The sequence below is a fragment of the Schistocerca cancellata genome, unplaced genomic scaffold (genome assembly GCF_023864275.1).
Source record: "Schistocerca cancellata isolate TAMUIC-IGC-003103 unplaced genomic scaffold, iqSchCanc2.1 HiC_scaffold_699, whole genome shotgun sequence".
Taxonomy (NCBI): Eukaryota; Metazoa; Arthropoda; class Insecta; order Orthoptera; family Acrididae; genus Schistocerca; species Schistocerca cancellata.
This window is the reverse complement of record NW_026046710.1, coordinates 93,583-104,661: the sequence shown is the minus strand read 5'-3', so window position 1 is coordinate 104,661 and position 11,079 is coordinate 93,583. Positions and strand designations below refer to the sequence as shown.

Genomic DNA, 11,079 nt, shown 5'->3' with positions numbered 1-11,079 from the left:
TGCGGCCGAAAACTAACATTATGTGTGTTGGGAGAAAAGCCGAACTCGAATTCTGCCGTGCTCCTACATTAGATGAGCGCCAACGGCCATACCATGATGAATACACCGGTTCTCGTCCGATCTCCGAAGTTAAGCATCTTCGGGCCCGGCTAGTACTTGGCTGGCTGCCCGCCTGGCAACACCTCGGTGCCGAGCGAGCAGTACTTCCGCGTGCGACTTGGCCGGCGGCGCCTCGCGTGTCGTCTGCTTCCTCTGCCTCGTGGCTTGTGTTTATACCTGACTGTAAGTAATGGAAATGATATACGATGATAGTGAGGAAAGACAGAATAACGTACAATGTGAGTTTGATCGATCCGTTGATAAACCATCGGCATTCGAAATTCACCGTTGGCTATTAGAGGACTTGATGTTAAGGCATGATGACGTTCTTGGCATACAGTTTGATACGTTCCTTAATTCGGTGTTTTTGAAATTGAGATCTCCTGATATGTGTGATACTGTTGTGTCTGTCAATGACGGCGTGCGTAAATTTCGACATCTTGACGGTAAAATTAGTAATGTGACTGTGTCGCACGCCGGCTTTGGCGTTAGGCAAATTCGTATCTTTAACTTGCCTTTTGAAATACGGAATGATACTATTTCACGTTATTTGCGTCCGTACGGTACCGTTTTGTCAGTGATTAAGGAAAAGTGGTCCTCCGCATATTTGTTTCAAGTCGAAAACGGTGTGCGGAGTGTGAAAATGGTTGTCAGACAACACATTCCGTCCTTTATTCTGGTTAACGGCCACCGTGCGTTTGTGACTTATAGTGGACAGCCTCAAACTTGTTCATTTTGTAGTGGCGTTGGTCATTACCGGCAGGACTGTCCTAAACGTAAACGGCCTGCTCAATTACCGATCGATGACGGTTTTCGCGGGGACAGCTTTGCCTCTGTCGCTGCTACGGTCTTAGGTACAGCCCCCCCCGCACCCGCGCGCCGCGTGGCCGATGCTAACCTAGCTGACGCCGCGGTTGCCATGGATGTGTCCACTCCCGATTGTGACCTTGCTTCTGTGTCTGCTGTTTCCGCGCCTGCTACGGCTACCGTGCAGGCTGACGAAAGTTTGTCTTTACCACGTGTTTCACTTGCGTCTGTGTCCGACCCCATGCCCGCGTCGGCGACTGATGTAGTGTCGGAACCTGTTTCGCAGCCTGTTACGGTATCGGAATCTTTTGATACGTTGCCTGCCTCAGTTGACATAGCTGCCGGTGCTCCTGTTCACACTGCTGTTGTGGAATCGCGGGAAATTTTTGTGGCTCCGAAACCGCGGCGTGATGAACTTCCGTCTCGCAGTTCTAGCAGGCAACGTGCTCGTAGTGTTGGTCGGTCGCCCTCCTCTGACAGGGGGTCTACACGACAGGACCGCAGTCCGTCTCCAGTTGACCGTTCGCCCGCCGCTTCCCGGCAGTCGCGGGTTGGTCGGCAGGACTCACAACAGCGTGTCGCGCGTCGGGACCCACGTGCAGACCGCGAGCGGCGGCCGTCTCCGGCTTCCGGCTGCGGGCGTCAGACACAGCAATCACAACCACAACAGCCTGCCGCTTCTCGCCCTTCGCTGCCCGACGATCTCAGCGTTGCCGATCAGAAGCGTGATGTCGCTGTTCGACATTTACGCACCGTTTTAAGTCAGCAGCCCACTGGTGACGGTTCCGTTGTGCCGACCGACACAGCTTCGGCTGTGGCGACGCCGCCATTGCCGACGAAACGGAAGGCTGAAGACACCCACCAGCGTCGGGTTTGTCCTTCTGCCCTTGAGCGTGTGCCGACCTCTTCTTCCGACGTGGAGATGCCCGTCGTTGATCCTTTGTCGGCAGCCTCCGGTGGCACAGATTCTGGGACCGCGTCCACCCCCACTTCCGTCCCCCCCACTGACTGGGCGGCGGATGTGGAAGGTGGTGCGGAGACTTAGTGATTTCTTTGTTGTCCCTTAATCCAGTTGACGGGAATTACACCCGTCTTTTTCGAGAACTTTTTATCCTTTTTGGTGGCTGAAATTCCGTCAATGTCTGCTGTCTGTTTTTTATGAGGAGTTTTTTGTGCTTGTGTCTTTTAATTGTGTATGGCGCCTGAGCGCTGTTCGTGGAATATTTTAACTATCACTGTTATTCTCTGTTGTTCCCTCTTCCAGTTGACGGGAATCAATTCAGTCTTTTTAGAGAAAATTTTATCCTTTTTGGTGGCTGAAATTCCGTCCATGTTTGCTGTTTGTTTTTAAATGAGGAGCGTTTTGTGCTTGTGTATTTTAATTGTGTATGGAGCCTGAGCGTTGTTCGTGGAATATTTTAACTATCAATGTCAACAAGTTGAGTAACCCGCACAAGTTGTCGGCTTTGCTCACTTTTTTACATGACTCCCACTGTCATGTGGCATTTTTACAGGAAGTTACGCGTCAGGCTCTGTTGTTTTTACTTGACGCTTCTGATTTTACTGTCGTTGATAATATAATGTCCGACGAACAGACTGGTACTGCTATCTTAATCCGTCCTGAATTCGATGTTAGCAATATTGAAATATTGCCAAATGGCCGCGCTATAGCATGTACCGTCAATGGTCTTGCCTTTGTCAATGTGTATGCTCATGCCGGTGACAAGCCAGCGCGGAATAAATTTTATGGTCAGGATCTCTGTCCACTTCTCCATCGTAATCATACTGACTTAGTGATCGGTGGTGATTTTAATGCTGTGATTGATGGTCGAGATCAGGAGCCGCGTCCTAACTGGTGCCAGGAATTACGTACGTTGGTTGACAGTTTTCGGCTCCGCGACACGTGGCGTGTGCTGCATCCGGACAAGACGCATTTCACCCACTTTTACGCCACCGGTCACAGTCGCTTGGACAGGATCTATGTGTCTTCGCCGCTCGCCGCCCACGTCCGGAAGGCGGACGTGTTGCCGGTTATTTTTTCAGACCATTGCGGTTACATGTGTCAACTCTTTCTGCCGCGTGCGCGCCCTCCTCGGCGCAGCAATATTTGGAAATTTAACTGTAGCCTTTTGGACGATGCCAGTCTAACGTCTCAATTTACTGCGTTGTGGCGCCAGCTCTTGCGTGGTAAGGGAGATGGCGGCAGTACTATCGGGTGGTGGGTGGCGGTCGCCAAGCCGGCTATTCGGCGTTTTTTAATTGATTTTAGCCGCGATGCGGCGCATTGGCGTCGGTCGACGGCACGTTTTTACCAGGATTGTTTAAAGGATATCGCTCAGCGAGTCGCGACGTCACCTGAGTTGCTTCCGGTTTTTAATCAATTCAAAGCCAAGCTCCTCGATGATCTACGTCGGAAGGGTGTTGGGACTATCGCGCGGAGCCAACCGGTGGGTGACGTGGAAGGGGAGCCGCTCTCTCTCTACCACCTGAGCAGGGAGCGCCGGCGGCGCGAGCGGTTGGCCATCCGTAAATGGGTCCAGCGAGATGGCACGTCCACATCCGATGGTGCGGCCATTGAGCGAGAAGTTCACGCGCACTTTGAGACGCTCTTTCGACAGGTTGACGTCGACGCCGGGGCGCTGCGCGATTTTTTGCAGAGGGTCCCACGTGTGTTAACACGACAAGATAGGGCCAGTTTAAATGAACCTTTTACCCTTGATGACTTAGATACAGCTGTGAAACGGAGTCCTCGGGGCCGGTCCCCTGGACTGGACGGGATTCCCGCGGAATTTTATTTAAAATTTTTCAGTCTTTTAAGTGATGTTTTAATTGCCATTATGAATGAGGTCCATAACGGCGTTGCTATTCCTGCGGAATTTTCAGAAGGGCGCATTGCCCTCGTTCCGAAATCGACCGCCACCCCAAATCTCGACAATGTCCGTCCTATAACCTTGCTGAACGCCGACTATAAAATTATAGCGCGGTGTATCACGCACAGGTTGACGGACGTTATGCCAAAGGTGGTGAGTGACCATCAGACTTGCGCTGTCAGGGACCGTAACATATTCGATGCTGTTCTGGCGTACCGGGATTGTATCGGATATGTAAAAAGTCACAGGCTCCGGACGGCTGCGATAATGCTGGTCGACTTCAAAAACGCTTTCGATCGGATTAGTCACACCTATCTGCGGCAGGTCTTGGTCGGTTTCGGATTTGGTCCTAAACTGACGACGATGGTGTATAATATTTTAAGGAATGCCACGTCACGGGTTGTAATAAACGGAATTCCCAGTCGTGTTATACCTATTAGCCGCTCAGTTCGCCAGGGCTGCCCCTTGTCTATGTCGCTCTTCGCTTTGGCTTTGGATCCGCTCCTCCGCTGTATCGCCCAGGAATGTCGGGGCATTCGCATTGGTGGCGATCAGCTGATCTGTAGAGCGTATGCAGACGACCTCGGCGTGTTCCTTGATCAGCCAGAGGACATTAACAGGCTGCATGGTGTTTTACAGCGATTTGAGAGGGCGACGGGGGCTATCGTGAATCCTCGGAAGACTGTTTTGCTCCCTCTTACACCTCGCCTGCGTACTGCTCGCGGCGACTGGTTTTGTGTCAAGCAACGACAGACAGTGCTCGGTGTCATTCTGACCGACAATCTGCAGCGTATGGAAGCTCTGAATTGGCGGTCCACGCTGTATAAGGTTAGGGCCGTTGCGAAACTGTATGCCTCTCGGAATTTGGCGCTCCGTCAACGGGTGGCCCTTATTAACACGCAGATTTTGGCCAAAGCGTGGTATCTGGCACAAGTCCTACCTGTGCCGAAACAACTGGAACGGGCCCTTCAACAGGCGGTCTATTGGTTGCTATGGAAGGGTGACATTTTTAAGGTCTCCCTGGCAACCTGTACCTTGAGTCTGGCGGAGGGGGGGCTGGGTTTCGTTGACTTTCGCAACAAGTGTGCGGCGCTCTTCGTAAAGCGGACTACCGTGGTGCTTGACAAGGGGCCGTGCAGTCCGACGGCTGCCTTGTTCCGTGCGTACCGCCCGCCATCGGTGATTGCTCCGGTCTCGATCAGTCATATTCCGTCCACTTTGAACTTCGTACGCCGGTATTATGTGTATAACAGCTATCTGGTGCTCGGCGATGTCCGTGCGTGCAATGTCGGTGACATTATTCGCGCTCTTCGGGGATCGCCGAGCAGGAATACATGGGAGTATCGGCTACCTCAGCACGACTGGCGGATGGTGTGGCGGAACCTCGCCACCGCCGTTATTCCTGCTGACGTTCACGGAACATGGTATAAAGTGGTCAACCGCACAATTCCGACTAATGCTAAGCTGCACTCTATCGGTCTGATTCCTTCGGGTGTCTGTGATTCGTGTCCTGAGGAGGACACTATCGAACACCGATTCGAGTGTCGGAAATTCCGTGTTGTTTGGGACATTGCGTGTGACATGGTGCGTTTAATCAACAGAGTGGACAGGCGGCAGGTGACAGCTTTGGACGCCATCGTGCCTCAGTGTGTAGCGTATCCGGCCACCAAACGGAATGCTACTCTTTGGATTTTGGGACACACGGTTTATTGTATTTTCGCCCTGAAATTGACTGATGCCGTCGACTTTCTGTCTTACCTGTGGGCGGAACATCATTTGACCCTTGGTCGACAGGCTTATTCCTCGATTTTTGCCAATTTTTTGCATGTCGCCTTGGCCCATGCATTCACTAAATTGTCACTTTCCTGATACGACTCTATACCCAATCATGACATTTTTCTTTTTCCTATCTGATACTACTGCCAATATTCCTGTTGGCGTTTATGACGAACCCTTGCTTACCACCGGTCTTCCTTTCTTGGGTAATGATTTTATGGCTTGGTAAAGTTGTGTTTCTAATGGACCGTACATTAACGAAACCGTACACATGACCTACATTTATGTGAATGGCGCTTTGTCCGTCAAAAGTTCTTTTATGTTTGCTTTACTTTCTGTTCCTCCTTTCTTTCTTTCTTGTTATTTGTTCCTTTCTCGCGGCGACTGAGGGGGCCGAGTCGCGGTGATCATTTTCTCACAGTTGGTGTGTGTCTGAATGTGGGACTCTTTCCTATTGCTATGCGTCGACGTTTGTTTTATTCTCCATGTACCATCCGTCGGCCGTTAGCGGAGACATGTTTACTTTCGGACTTTCTTTTATTTGCGGTGGATTTCCTTTTTTTTTGGTGGATGCCACGTGACTGTTGCTTTGACGGGTTGTCATTGTTGTAGATCACTGTCGATGCCAGTTGCCACGGCGTCCAGTAGCCACTTTTGTTTCTATTATTTGGCATGCAGTCTGGAAGACGGATTACCTTGCGTTTCTTTCTTATCTTGGCGGATGCATATTCCTTTCTGATATTTGTAGTGGAAACCCACAGCATATATTCACGCCAGCACACCTCGCCGATGAAGGCAACTTTTGGAGGGCGTAAATCAGAAGCTCTTGATAAGTCAACAGCACCTTTATAGCTCGAGAGGCTCGCCAAGAGAAGGCGTTTTGTGGAGAGCGAAAAGGTCGGGCTATAAGGGGAGATGGGAGGCCCGCAAAAAAAAAAAAAAGAAAAAAAAAAAAAAAGGTGCTGTTGGCTCCCTTCCTGTTTTTTTTTTTTTTTTTGTTATGTCGCCAGCCCAATTTTCAAACTACCTTTCTGTTGTGACAAAGATGCTTCCTTAAGCCTTTTAAACTACTGTAATGGTACGAAAATGCAGTAATTAACTCAGTTTGAGGGAGAATGTGCTAACCAAGTTTGCCAAGAAGACTTTGAAAACGACAAAACAGTACGAATCGGCAGGTGATTTCTGAAATACGTCACCGCCTATTGTTGTGTAGGAGTGTAGAGTTCCAAATTTGATTTGTAACCACGAATTTATTCCTTAGTCGTCTCGTCTCGTCTCGTCTCGTCTCCTCCCGCAGACGTTTGTCGTGCTTGCGCTGTCATATGGACCACGACCCGAGCGGCAGCGAGCGGCAGTCGAGCAAAGTCGGGACAAGTCGGGACGGGGACAGGGACAGGGATAGGAATGGTGCGAATGCACTGCAAACTACGCAGACACCTGGTGTGAGGCGAGGCGAGGCGAGGCGAGGAAGCCCACATCGCTACCAGTGGCGCCCTCCAGCACGACACTGTCACACCCCGCACAGGCCCTCCGCTGAACACCAGGGACAAGATGCGTCCTCCGCTAGTGTCGAAGGCTGCACGCGCCCAGCGAATGACAGGGGGTGCAACGAGCAGCAGTGCGTCTCACACACGCGGCGGTGCGCCCGCCAATTCGGCCGTCACTCTGCTGGGACGCCGGGCGACCCTCCCCGCGCCGTTCTCGAAGAACTGGCGGTTCCGGAAGGAAGCGCTTTCGTCAATTGCGGCCGAAAACTAACATTATGTGTGTTGGGAGAAAAGCCGAACTCGAATTCTGCCGTGCTCCTACATTAGATGAGCGCCAACGGCCATACCATGATGAATACACCGGTTCTCGTCCGTCTCCGAAGTTAAGCATCTTCGGGCCCGGCTAGTACTTGGATGGGTGACCGCCTGGGAAACCCGGGTGCTGTTGGCTCCCTTCCTGTTTTTTTTTTTTTTTGTTATGTCGCCAGCCCAATTTTCAAACTACCTTTCTGTTGTGACAAAGATGCTTCCTTAAGCCTTTTAAACTACTGTAATGGTACGAAAATGCAGTAATTAACTCAGTTTGAGGGAGAATGTGCTAACCAAGTTTGCCAAGAAGACTTTGAAAACGACAAAACAGTACGAATCGGCAGGTGATTTCTGAAATACGTCACCGCCTATTGTTGTGTAGGAGTGTAGAGTTCCAAATTTGATTTGTAACCACGAATTTATTCCTTAGTCGTCTCGTCTCGTCTCGTCTCGTCTCCTCCCGCAGACGTTTGTCGTGCTTGCGCTGTCATATGGACCACGACCCGAGCGGCAGCGAGCGGCAGTCGAGCAAAGTCGGGACAAGTCGGGACGGGGACAGGGACAGGGATAGGAATGGTGCGAATGCACTGCAAACTACGCAGACACCTGGTGTGAGGCGAGGCGAGGCGAGGCGAGGCGAGGAAGCCCACATCGCTACCAGTGGCGCCCTCCAGCACGACACTGTCACACCCCGCACAGGCCCTCCGCTGAACACCAGGGACAAGATGCGTCCTCCGCTAGTGTCGAAGGCTGCACGCGCCCAGCGAATGACAGGGGGTGCAACGAGCAGCAGTGCGTCTCACACACGCGGCGGTGCGCCCGCCAATTCGGCCGTCACTCTGCTGGGACGCCGGGCGACCCTCCCCGCGCCGTTCTCGAAGAACTGGCGGTTCCGGAAGGAAGCGCTTTCGTCAATTGCGGCCGAAAACTAACATTATGTGTGTTGGGAGAAAAGCCGAACTCGAATTCTGCCGTGCTCCTACATTAGATGAGCGCCAACGGCCATACCATGATGAATACACCGGTTCTCGTCCGTCTCCGAAGTTAAGCATCTTCGGGCCCGGCTAGTACTTGGATGGGTGACCGCCTGGGAAACCCGGGTGCTGTTGGCTCCCTTCCTGTTTTTTTTTTTTTTTGTTATGTCGCCAGCCCAATTTTCAAACTACCTTTCTGTTGTGACAAAGATGCTTCCTTAAGCCTTTTAAACTACTGTAATGGTACGAAAATGCAGTAATTAACTCAGTTTGAGGGAGAATGTGCTAACCAAGTTTGCCAAGAAGACTTTGAAAACGACAAAACAGTACGAATCGGCAGGTGATTTCTGAAATACGTCACCGCCTATTGTTGTGTAGGAGTGTAGAGTTCCAAATTTGATTTGTAACCACGAATTTATTCCTTAGTCGTCTCGTCTCGTCTCGTCTCGTCTCCTCCCGCAGACGTTTGTCGTGCTTGCGCTGTCATATGGACCACGACCCGAGCGGCAGCGAGCGGCAGTCGAGCAAAGTCGGGACAAGTCGGGACGGGGACAGGGACAGGGATAGGAATGGTGCGAATGCACTGCAAACTACGCAGACACCTGGTGTGAGGCGAGGCGAGGCGAGGCGAGGCGAGGAAGCCCACATCGCTACCAGTGGCGCCCTCCAGCACGACACTGTCACACCCCGCACAGGCCCTCCGCTGAACACCAGGGACAAGATGCGTCCTCCGCTAGTGTCGAAGGCTGCACGCGCCCAGCGAATGACAGGGGGTGCAACGAGCAGCAGTGCGTCTCACACACGCGGCGGTGCGCCCGCCAATTCGGCCGTCACTCTGCTGGGACGCCGGGCGACCCTCCCCGCGCCGTTCTCGAAGAACTGGCGGTTCCGGAAGGAAGCGCTTTCGTCAATTGCGGCCGAAAACTAACATTATGTGTGTTGGGAGAAAAGCCGAACTCGAATTCTGCCGTGCTCCTACATTAGATGAGCGCCAACGGCCATACCATGATGAATACACCGGTTCTCGTCCGATCTCCGAAGTTAAGCATCTTCGGGCCCGGCTAGTACTTGGATGGGTGACCGCCTGGGAAACCCGGGTGCTGTTGGCTCCCTTCCTGTTTTTTTTTTTTTGTTATGTCGCCAGCCCAATTTTCAAACTACCTTTCTGTTGTGACAAAGATGCTTCCTTAAGCCTTTTAAACTACTGTAATGGTACGAAAATGCAGTAATTAACTCAGTTTGAGGTAGAATGTGCTAACCAAGTTTGCCAAGAAGACTTTGAAAACGACAAAACAGTACGAATCGGCAGGTGATTTCTGAAATACGTCACCGCCTATTGTTGTGTAGGAGTGTAGAGTTCCAAATTTGATTTGTAACCACGAATTTATTCCTTAGTCGTCTCGTCTCGTCTCGTCTCGTCTCCTCCCGCAGACGTTTGTCGTGCTTGCGCTGTCATATGGACCACGACCCGAGCGGCAGCGAGCGGCAGTCGAGCAAAGTCGGGACAAGTCGGGACGGGGACAGGGACAGGGATAGGAATGGTGCGAATGCACTGCAAACTACGCAGACACCTGGTGTGAGGCGAGGCGAGGCGAGGCGTGGAAGCCCACATCGCTACCAGTGGCGCCCTCCAGCACGACACTGTCACACCCCGCACAGGCCCTCCGCTGAACACCAGGGACAAGATGCGTCCTCCGCTAGTGTCGAAGGCTGCACGCGCCCAGCGAATGACAGGGGGTGCAACGAGCAGCAGTGCGTCTCACACACGCGGCGGTGCGCCCGCCAATTCGGCCGTCACTCTGCTGGGACGCCGGGCGACCCTCCCCGCGCCGTTCTCGAAGAACTGGCGGTTCCGGAAGGAAGCGCTTTCGTCAATTGCGGCCGAAAACTAACATTATGTGTGTTGGGAGAAAAGCCGAACTCGAATTCTGCCGTGCTCCTACATTAGATGAGCGCCAACGGCCATACCATGATGAATACACCGGTTCTCGTCCGATCTCCGAAGTTAAGCATCTTCGGGCCCGGCTAGTACTTGGATGGGTGACCGCCTGGGAAACCCGGGTGCTGTTGGCTCCCTTCCTGTTTTTTTTTTTTTTTGTTATGTCGCCAGCCCAATTTTCAAACTACCTTTCTGTTGTGACAAAGATGCTTCCTTAAGCCTTTTAAACTACTGTAATGGTACGAAAATGCAGTAATTAACTCAGTTTGAGGGAGAATGTGCTAACCAAGTTTGCCAAGAAGACTTTGAAAACGACAAAACAGTACGAATCGGCAGGTGATTTCTGAAATACGTCACCGCCTATTGTTGTGTAGGAGTGTAGAGTTCCAAATTTGATTTGTAACCACGAATTTATTCCTTAGTCGTCTCGTCTCGTCTCGTCTCGTCTCCTCCCGCAGACGTTTGTCGTGCTTGCGCTGTCATATGGACCACGACCCGAGCGGCAGCGAGCGGCAGTCGAGCAAAGTCGGGACAAGTCGGGACGGGGACAGGGACAGGGATAGGAATGGTGCGAATGCACTGCAAACTACGCAGACACCTGGTGTGAGGCGAGGCGAGGCGAGGCGAGGCGAGGAAGCCCACATCGCTACCAGTGGCGCCCTCCAGCACGACACTGTCACACCCCGCACAGGCCCTCCGCTGAACACCAGGGACAAGATGCGTCCTCCGCTAGTGTCGAAGGCTGCACGCGCCCAGCGAATGACAGGGGGTGCAACGAGCAGCAGTGCGTCTCACACACGCGGCGGTGCGCCCGCCAA

At 52.3% G+C, this 11,079-nt stretch overlaps 4 non-coding genes and 1 pseudogene across 4 annotated transcripts; all 5 read left to right on the top strand.

The window, feature by feature from the left end:
• Nucleotides 1–78: 78 nt before the first annotated feature.
• Nucleotides 79–196, top strand: LOC126140149 (5S ribosomal RNA; annotated as a pseudogene).
• A 7,176-nt stretch (nt 197–7,372) lies between these two features.
• LOC126140148 (5S ribosomal RNA) lies at nt 7,373–7,490 on the top strand. Its single transcript, XR_007528776.1, has one exon. It is a non-coding gene; the product is annotated as a 5S ribosomal RNA (ribosomal RNA).
• Nucleotides 7,491–8,342: 852 nt separating this feature from the next.
• On the top strand, nt 8,343–8,460 carry LOC126140147 (5S ribosomal RNA). The gene has a single exon (XR_007528775.1). It is a non-coding gene; the product is annotated as a 5S ribosomal RNA (ribosomal RNA).
• Nucleotides 8,461–9,312: 852 nt separating this feature from the next.
• LOC126140135 (5S ribosomal RNA) lies at nt 9,313–9,431 on the top strand. The gene has a single exon (XR_007528764.1). It is a non-coding gene; the product is annotated as a 5S ribosomal RNA (ribosomal RNA).
• Nucleotides 9,432–10,276: 845 nt separating this feature from the next.
• On the top strand, nt 10,277–10,395 carry LOC126140134 (5S ribosomal RNA). Its single transcript, XR_007528763.1, has one exon. It is a non-coding gene; the product is annotated as a 5S ribosomal RNA (ribosomal RNA).
• Nucleotides 10,396–11,079: the final 684 nt, after the last annotated feature.